We start from the raw sequence: 10,741 nt of genomic DNA on the forward strand, positions 1-10,741 counted from the left end.
GGAGCATTGTTTTTGTCGAAATTTAGGATATAAAATTTAGTTATATTCACACCGCCTGGTGGCGCTCTGGTACACTTTTTTCTTATAAATATATCCTAGTATAGATTCTACTGAAAAAAACTTTTAGTTGTACGATTTTGTCTATTTGGCGTTTTACGGATAAAAATCCCTTTCCTAAAATTTCCAGCTTTAATATATGAAAAAAAAAAAAATATATGATTATTATACAAGTACTCTGCAAAAATGTTTGTAAATTAGTACATAAATTTAGTACATTCTGCAAAATAATTTCGGATACGTACATTTTGGAGAAAAAAATTCGAATTGATATATCCGTTTTTCCTATCTCTAAATAAACAAAATTTTACAACCAAATCCAAAAGTTCTTTTCAGCAGCATTACAACAAGGACATATTTTTCAGAAAAGCAAATTCCTTAAACACCAACAGGAGTAATTAACTTTTTTTATCATGTAACTACCTATTGAAAATCTAACATCCTTTTCAGAAATTAATTATATTGATAACCCCGTGCTTAAAAATGCTTGTATTTATCCCTTTAATTTTATACATCAAATTATAGATAGTGTTTCGTGGCGTAATATAAAATGTATCTTTTCACAGTCACAGTTTGCTATTTTCCATTAAAAAAAATAATAAAAAATTATTCAAAAACTAATTAACGTGGACTGCTTGGGAAAGAGCGTGGAAATATCTCTAATATTCATTATTAGTTTCTTGCCGTTTGAGAGATTACATTCTTCAGAAGAAACTCATTGTAAATGGCTTTGGCCTTAAGCTTATAATTGATATTCGAGTTGCCAATGTATAAATGTTTTCACTTTAATCTAGGAACCGAAAAATTGGTTGTTTATATGAAGGGGACATCGCGTACTGTAGAGAGAGGATCAGAGTAGTTCCAACCGAGCTGCCGAGCTGTATAGATATGCAGTGAAGCACTTGTCTGTTATAAGATAAATTCCATCTGCCTTTATTAAGGTGACTTGAAAATAATTCGTTTCATTTTTCATTAATAATATCCTACGTAATCTGATTTTTGTTTCAGGGAGGAGGGCACCATCCCAGATCGTCAACACCCACGGGAAGCGACGGTTCCACCAGCAGCGCAAGCCGGCCAAGCTGCCCGGAATCCGTTCTGAACATGTTAGCACTAGAAGAGAAGATGAATTTGCAGCAGAAAACGCCAGACTGTGCGGTACTCATTTCTTAGCTCTGAACTCAACGAAAGGCTTTCTGGGACCTGAAGAGAAGGTCAAACGAGCAGCATTAGGAGCTGCTCAGCACGTTGAGAGGCCAAGCTACCAAGGGAAAGAAAAGCGGTAAACGCGGCACCTCATCAGGTTCCGATGATGAGCTTATAATGACAAAAGAGAAGCTCAGCAGGGGTAACCGCTGTGGAGGACAGATAGCCATCACCCCCCAGAGATACCTGCTAAGAGGATGAAACCGGAATCCGCTTCGCAATCTGCACAGAAGACACCCCGTAAAACGAAAATTTCGCCAGTAATCCTAAGAAGAAAAAATGGACAGAGGTCAGACGTTGTATAAACATCAAGGGGATTAAATTCACTTAAAAAGAATTCCCTTCTTCAATATATGTATACTAACAATCGACGTTACCTCAGCCTAGGCAGAAAGAGCACTGATATTTCTATTTCAGTTTATAGTGGCGGTAGCGAGGTCAGCGAAAACCGTCCAAGCAGCCCGAAGACACTGCTGGACAGGCAAACATCAGACCAGAGAAGAAACTCGTCGATGAGAACTCTAGATTACGCAAAATGGTGGCGGAACTTAGAAACGAATCTCGAGCTCAGCGCAATACACTTGAGGACCTAGAAAAAAGAGCAGCACTAAGACTAACTTATTTTGATTGGCTTGTACTAAAAAAAGAAAAAAGGTTAACCCAGCACCTAATCAGGTTCCGACGAGGACTAAGAAGAAGCCAGTGGGGCCAGAGATAGCCGCTGTCGAGAAAAGACAGCCACTCAACCCCCATATACTTGCTGAAAAGAAAATGGAAGTGGAAATCCCCCTCAGTGATCCTTAGGAAAAAAAGAGAAATGGACAGAGGCCAGCCGCTAAAAGGATAAAATTCATCAGAGCCAGGTTGACAGGAGAAAGCGTAGTCGTCCACCCGGAAACGCCTGATGATTACAGATGGTTCACGGGGGCTGTACAGCAACATTTCTGTTATCTCTGTTTTCAGGATGACAAACAAGAGGACCAAGGCACCGATACCCCTACTGCTCGATCAGTATACCTGATACCCCGGTATCTACATATTTTGGTGTTATACAGAATGTTTTTTTAAACCTGCAACTCCTACAAAATTGATATATGGTGATAGTATCCGTTCATAACTTTTCCTCTTGCGGGCAATAATGACAACTATTTTTTATTCTATAGGTGATACCATTTGGAAGTTTTTGAGCCTCTTGTAGAATTTTGATTAAATTGGCGGTTTGGGTATAAAAAAATATTTTTTAAATATTTACATTATCGTGCCACCCATATTATAATAGTTAACAAAGTGTTAATAGGCACTGATTTTGTAGGTACCTGACAATTCTTAGTGAGTGTTAGGAGGATGTGATATACCACCTGTTACTTCATTTTTCGATATGGATACACACATTTACGACGAATTAGAATTATTTACAACGTGCCTAATTTTATTAAAAAAATTTCAAATACAACGCATTGATAGCATTATTATTGACTCTGTTATTCTACCCAGTAGACTGAATGGGGAATTTTGTTTAGAATTTTAGCAAAACACTTTACCTGAATTATAGAAAGGTGCGCCGTTATTGCTCAGAGCTAACATGTAAAGAGCACAGGGGGAAAAGGGGGAATGTCACAAATTAGTCAAAATTGAGTTAGTGGTGCCATCTGTTAGAGAATAGTTCAAACATGATATTCGGTAAGTTTCCTGTGTAAAAATATAGCATAGTCATAAAAATAAATGGGTTATATATACTTTGAACAAACGGGGAATGTCCATATCCTCCAAGGAAAAAACAGGAAATGTCCATATCGGACGAACTAGAAATGTTGTTCACGTGATACACGTACAACGTAAATATTTGGATAATTTAAACATAATAAACAATCATACTATTTTTTTTTATTAATAATTGCCATCTTTTAGATCTTCTACCCATATCTGAAGAGAAATATAAAAACTTACAAGAGCTGAAACGCTTTTTTTCATCTGCAGCATAAGATTAATTATACCCAATTGCCCTTTTCTAACCAATATCATGACTGATTAGATATAGCAAATTATTTGTAAGAATATTCTTATGTTTTGTAACCACTGACCTACTTTTCTTTGGACATTCCCCATTTTTCAGTTGTATGTTAATAAATTTTTTGTGACATTCCACCTTTTTCAGTCGTATTTTGTGAGTTTGTTTACTAATTCAACATATTTTTTTACTAAAATAAAATATTTGCGAACATTACTTCATGATTGTTTTAATCATAGATTTTTTAAGGTAATTTTGAAATTAAAAACTTTATATATTTAAATAACAAATATGTACACAGTTGCAAAGTTTAAAAAGCTTATTCTGAACAAACATGTAAAAGTGACATTGCCCCCTTTTCCCCTGTGCTCTTCATGTGGTTTATGCATGACGGAGCTCCACCACATTTCACTGTAAATGTCCGGCAGTAGGTATCTCAACCAAAGATTTCCTCGTCGTTGGATCGGTAGAGGGGATAATGTTCCTGTTAACTGGCCTGTTCGTTCACCAGACTTAACACCTTGCGACTATTATCTCTGGGGTACTTTGAAAACAACAGTATATGCTTCCCATTGTAATAGGGGTTGCAAAATAATGTAGACATTTGAAAAATATTTTTTTGTACCCAAACCACTCATTTAATAAAAATTCTAGAAGTGGCCCAAAAACTTCCAAATGGTATCACCTATCAAATTATTGCCCGAAAGAGGAAAAAGTTATGAACGGATATTATCACCATTTTGTAGGAGTTGTCAATTTTAAAAAACACTCTGTATAACATCAAAATGTGTAGATTGAAAGCAAAAGTCTACACTCCAAAAATAGTCGAAATCGAATAGGTAATACGTATTAGAGTAATTTACAAAATTCAAAAAATTTTCACGAACTTTGAGGCCATCTAGCGGTTAAACGAAGCGATTTGGGATATAGGTGAATTAGCCTAAATCTGCCTATTTTGGGATTCCTATGATTTGGGATGCCTATAATGGGATTCAAAATTGCAAGTATAAGAATATACAGGCTGACCCATAATTATTGCGACAAAATAATAGGGGTTGTAGAGGGCATGAAAATAAGCAATTTTTCCTTATAAACCCCTCTCCGGAAATATGCCGTTTGGCCGCTACGGCAAAAAAAAAGAAAAATATCAAAAAATACCAGTTTATTGAAACAGCTTAGAGTAATTGTTCAAAGTGTCCTCCACGTTGCTCAGAACACAGCTGGGCACAATTGTTCATTGATTGACGAAATCTCTGGAATATCCCCGGTATATCCTGAACCTGTGCGGACGCGGCCATTACTCTTCCCAGTAGCTCTTGTTGGTTGGGAACAGGAGTTTCATACACTACAGCTTGTAGATGGCCCCAGAGAAAATAATCCATCGAGGTCAAGTCGGGCGACCGCGCAGGCCAATGCACAGGGCCACCTCGGCCTATCCACCTGTTGGGAAAGATTTCGTCCAAATACTGCCGCACTGTCACAGCAAAGTGGCTTGGAGCGCCATCGTGTTGAAACCACATGTCAGCACTTATGTCAAGTGGCACATCCTCCAATAGTTCCGGAAGCATATTATGCTGTAGGAATTGAGCATAAACGTGCCCATTCAAACGTGGTGGGAGCAAATATGGCAAATGTAAACACAGCAAGATAGTGAATTAGGGGGCACCTGCGCTGTAGCGGCTAAACGGCATATTTCCGGACAGAGCAAAATTGCTTATTTTCATGCCCTCTACAATCCCTGTCATTTTGTAGCAATAATTATGGGACACCCTGTAAATATATGTATGATAATAATATTTACTTATAAAAGACCTACTTGTTTATGCCCTAGTTTAATATGATTTTTTGAGCATATATTGAAATCATCTGACTATTCTTGCGCTAATTTTCTTTAATACGTCCTTGGACGATAATAGGCCTGCGAATGTTCTAGGAATATGTATAGTAGTTATCGATCATAGAATGTTTACGCCAATTGCTAAGTAGTGCTAGGCAGTTGTTCTAGTTTCAATTTTACGCTAATATAGACCGCAACTTAATAGATGGATTTTCTTTCGGCCTTAATAAATACATTCCCAACCCGTAGATTTGCGTTAATAATATTGGCGTGAGGATATAGGGCACTATATCTCTTAATATTATAGACAATGCGGCGATTGTAACCGTCCAGAAGATACAGAAGATCATTTTCAAAATTTAAAAAAATTAAATCGTTTATTAATCTGTCGATGTTAAATTGGGGTGAAGATAGAGGACATCATGTCCGTTGTTATTATAGACAGTGCATCGAATGTAGGTAGCCCTTCAGAAGATGCAGAAGAAAATAATGAAACTTTAAAAGTATTAATTTAATCGTCTATAATATATTTTTTTCTGTGTCTTCCGGAAGGTTACAATCGAAGCGCTGTCTACAGTAACTGTAATTGTAATTCTACTGTTTATTGACAACTTTATATACAATAGGTACATGTGTCACTTGTATAAAATATACGTAATGTGGATGGCAGATGGTGTTAAAGATATAAAATTTATTTGAGAATTTGTAAAATTTATTCATTTATATTTATAGTAATTTCAATAATATTTTTTTCTTTAAGAATTAATTTTATAATTAAAGATTATAAAATAATTATTGAATATTCATTGATCAGATTAAATTGTAGAATTATTATGATAACTATCTTATTTAAATTGAATATCTTTATTATTCATAAGATTTGTATTATTTATTTCTTCAATAGTAATTTACTATAGAGAAGAATATATAAAAGGAGATTTAAATTTGAATCGATTTATTTTATTAGTAGTAATGTTTGTATTATCAATAATGTTATTAATTATTAGTCCTAATTTAATTTCTATTCTTTTAGGTTGGGATGGGTTAGGTTTAGTATCATATTGTTTAGTAATTTATTATCAAAATATTAAAAGATATAATGCGGATATATTAACTGCTTTATCAAATCGAATCGGTGATGTGGCTTTACTTTTATTGTTTGAATATTTAATTTTGGTACATGAAGATTTATTTATTATTTAGATTTTCTAAAGACTGATAAAATTATAGAATTTAGGTATTTCAGTAATAGTAGTTTTAGCGGCAATAACCAAGAGCTCAAATTCCTTTTTCATCTTGGTTACATGGTTGGTTATATGAAAAAATTATTTAATTGTCAATTTATTAATATACTCCTGTATACAATAAAAACAATGTTCAGTTAAGTATCGCTTAGTAAATGTTTAAAATGCTTAACATTAATTTCAATAAGTTTGTATTGAGCGAAATTAGTTACTAAGAAATTATAAAGTTTTAAATTCAAACAATTTTTTTAGCGATGTCGATCCTGAATTTTGGGACAATTAGATCGTCAGCATACCTTATAGTTGTAGCAGTATTGTATGTGATTATCATAATTATGTCTAAAGTCGTTAATGTTACGGTGAATGTTAAGTAAAGACTCAAGAGTATGTATAAACAAGATAATGGAAGAATGTTTAATTTTGTAAATAATGGTTGACAATGAGCACTTGGTCAAGAATTACTAATAAGACGTAAGGTCGATTTCTGCAAACAGAAGACTCTCTTAAACGATGTTGAATTGCCCCAAAATGACTAATTATTAGGAAGAAATAAATAGATCTGAGAAAATCTTGAGACAAGCAATTTTTAATTTGTCGTACTACGAATATTTGAGTAGATAATTTTGAACACAAAATGTCAATATGTGCTTTCCAGTTTAGAGATCCTAATTATACCTAGCAGTTTCACTGGCGTAGAATTAATAGTCCGTCTGTCGGAAGTGAAGTTAATGTTTTAAAACATTAAAATGAGTATCACTATTAATTTGATAAGATCGTAGTGCCATCCGGAAATAATAGGCAATGACCATCAAGGCATTGGGGTCGTCATTAAAATAAATGAGAAAAAGTAGGGTCCCAAGACAGATCCTTGAGGTACATCGTCATAGTTACAATACTAGAATCTTTACCATCGCAATTAACAAACTGCTTCCTATTTATAAGATAAGATGCAAGTAAATTTAATTCACTGGATTTAACCCCATAAAACTCGAGTTTACGAAGAAGTATGACAGTACACACTGAATCGAAAGCTTTGAATAAGTCACACGCGATTGCTCTAAAGTATGAGGATGTTTTAATTTCAATATAGCTTCATTCACGTCGTATTCAAAAATGCCGGACATAAGCAAAGATCCATCGATCGGGAAATGTGGTATTCGCGCATAAGCCACATGTTATTTCGAATATTTAAAAGGGCGCGGCGTCTTCCAATACTGGGATAAGGTGCTCTTGCAGTAAATATAGATATTTATCCCCATTTAAAGTGTCATCGATGATATGTAGTCCCACTAAGTAGTTTCCAATTATTCCCATCCATGCATTAATGATAAATTTTTGTCGCTGTTCTGTCTGAATAATAGCTTGGGCTCTTCGGTACTTCAAATTTGCAAATTTTATTTCGAACGTGGTTGGCATAAATCCGAACAGCTTCATTCAGAAGCATAACATTTAATTCTACAATTAGTACATTAGATGAATATCTGCAAATTCTTCATAGCTAAAGTCCTGAATTTATGACAAATATCTAACTGCTAATTATACATACTTGTTATCTCAATTTCCAAGACTTTTGCAAAAATGTTAATATCGCATTTTTGTTTACAATAAATGTATGTTGTTAATAAAATTCGATATTCTCAAACACGGTACAAGATATCGCCTGATGTACCTTTCTTTTAGCAAAGTGGGAGAGGAATCGAACTATGAAAGAATAATGCCAAATTTGGCAACGCTGTCAAAGATGTATAAATATAAATGGATAATTTCGTCTGCTCCTGTATAATCCAGGCATATTGAATCTCAGTCGAAATGAACATTACTATGAATTACTTTAATTGCCCAAATTTCATTGTTGTCGTGGCAACGACTTAGAAGTTATAAGTAATTGCAATTTCGTTTTTCAAGCTTCCTTCTTTGAAGGTGAATAACTCCACAACAAAGCCCAATAAGAAACATTTTTTTATGAAGTACCTACTACAACTATTTTGATCTCCCCTGTATGTCCCTTCATTTTTGATACGACCTTTGTAGACATCCTGTATAATTAGTTAGTCAATTGTACGTAACCATGGACTCTAATAAAATGAAATAGTATCAAAAATAGGAGTTTGTTTTTTTTTACCCACTCCTTCACTAACCTAAGCCTTAACATTACAATGTTCCAAATATGACTCAATTTTTTTCTCAAGTTTTTTAGGAAACGTGTCTAGCTGTGAACATGGTATAAAATACAATGTGTGACGACTTCCATCCAATTTTATTTGTACTGGCATCAGATTAATTTCCTGTATATCTTCTAGGGTTATTGGATTTCCAGTTAGTATAGTTTCTTCGTTTTTGTAGTTGATTTTTGGAGTAGATATAAAATACTTTAACGGGACTACTGTAATTAAATAAACGCTTTCGAGGATAGCGATGTCGTTTTCCTTACATCTGGTTTAGAACTTTTATGGTTCTGCGAAAACACGAATATAACGAGTTTCATCATTTTTTTTTAATAATGGAATGAACCAGTTGAATGGGAATTTGTTGGCATTTTTTCAAATTTATATGTTGCAAAGTGACATATTTGGGCTGCTATTATCTCAGGGAGTGGTTCGCTTTGTTAAAATAAAAGTCAATAGTCGTACATTGATCCCTAAATATTAAATTATACATGTATTAGGATACACACTATGCAATAAAATAAACCACTTGCCTATATGTTGAAACCATATTACTACTACACATGTAGTAGTATTCCTGAGGATTTCAATAATATTAGTATGCTTAATTACTGCACCAAAGAGACACATATTAATTACTGCACCAAAGAGACACATATTAATTCTTATTAGCCCTCAATTTATCATTTGATTTCACTTTGACCCCTTGAGAATTCGATGATAATAAGGAAAGACCTTTTTGAAGGTCGGTTATTGAAATGTGGGTGGCTTATCCTTAGATACGGTATATTCCACAAATCACGGGATATTCTGATGATACAATTTTCTGTTGGAAGCCTTGTGTATGTGTATAAAATTTATAATTTTATTATAATAATTATCTATTTAAAAATTGTTAATTTTTTACTTTAGTTATATATTCAGTAACAAAGTGTTTTGTTTTCTACCTACATATCACACAGAAATAATTATTGCTGATTAGCTAAGATTTCAAGAAATGGAAAGTTAGGGAAAATAATGGATTGATTTAATATTTATTTCACATAAATGTTAAAAAATTAAAATTTGAATAAATAGTATATTTTATACCTACCATAGACCTTATATAGTTTACTAGGTCTATGATACCTACCAATAATGTATTTGATTCCCAGAACAGCTCCGTAGTTCTCAATACTGCTACATGTAGTAAGTAGTTCAGTAACTTTTTCTTCTTCGTTTTAGAATAAAGATTTTAATTTTTATTTAACGTTTTACAAGGAGTGACTTTTAATTATAATAATAATAATGACAATACAGAAAAACAACCTCAACTGTTTTTTACGTTTCTAACGTTTCCAATTTCATATCTGCTTGCACACGCGTACCAATTCTCAATATATATTTAAAATCATCGAAAATTCAAGTTGGTTATGAATATCAACGTCAAACTTGACAATCAAGAAACAAAGTTGGAATAAGAATAATTGAATAGAAAAACAAACCACTTAAACATAACATACAATGTGCAATAAGTTATAGAAATTGTTCAAAATGATCACCGCTTTCTCTCAGACATAAATTTATTCTTCGACGGAAATTGAAGTTTGTCTATCTAATAACTGCTGAGTGCTGATTGTTTCTAATGAATGTGCATCCGTAATGCGATTCCACAATTTTCGGGACGCAACTGGCGAGGAATATAGGTACAAATTATTTTAACGTTCTTCAAAGAAGAACATTTCACATTTGTAGAGGTCTGGTGCTCGTGTAGGCCAAACTTGTGGACAATTCCTCTTCCAATCCATTTATTTGGATACTGGTGGTTTAAAAAGTCTCTAACAATATTACTAAAATGCTCTATCATGCATAAACCAATGTTCCAGTCTGAGTTATAGTGGCACCTCATCAAGTAGATAAGGGAGAGTGTTTTGGAGAAATCCCAAATAAGTTTAGTTTAGTTTTACCGAATCGCCATTTAGTCGATTCGGTAAAATAACTAAACCAATTAAATTCCGATCAATAACACCGATCCAAACATTTATTTTAAACTCGCGTTGGAAATGTCGAGGGTTTACATCGGAATACTCATGATGATAATAAATTTGTAATCTTCTGCGGATGAAACAAGCTTCATCAGTAAAGAAAACTTTCTTCTGAAAATTAATTCCTTAATGTAAAATAAACTAACAAAAATTCACTCGTTTAACCAAATCATTCGATAACAATTCTTGCACTTTTTGGA

This window comes from Anoplophora glabripennis, unplaced genomic scaffold (genome assembly GCF_000390285.2).
Source record: "Anoplophora glabripennis isolate ALB-LARVAE unplaced genomic scaffold, Agla_2.0 scaffold1427, whole genome shotgun sequence".
Lineage (NCBI taxonomy): Eukaryota > Metazoa > Arthropoda > Insecta > Coleoptera > Cerambycidae > Anoplophora > Anoplophora glabripennis.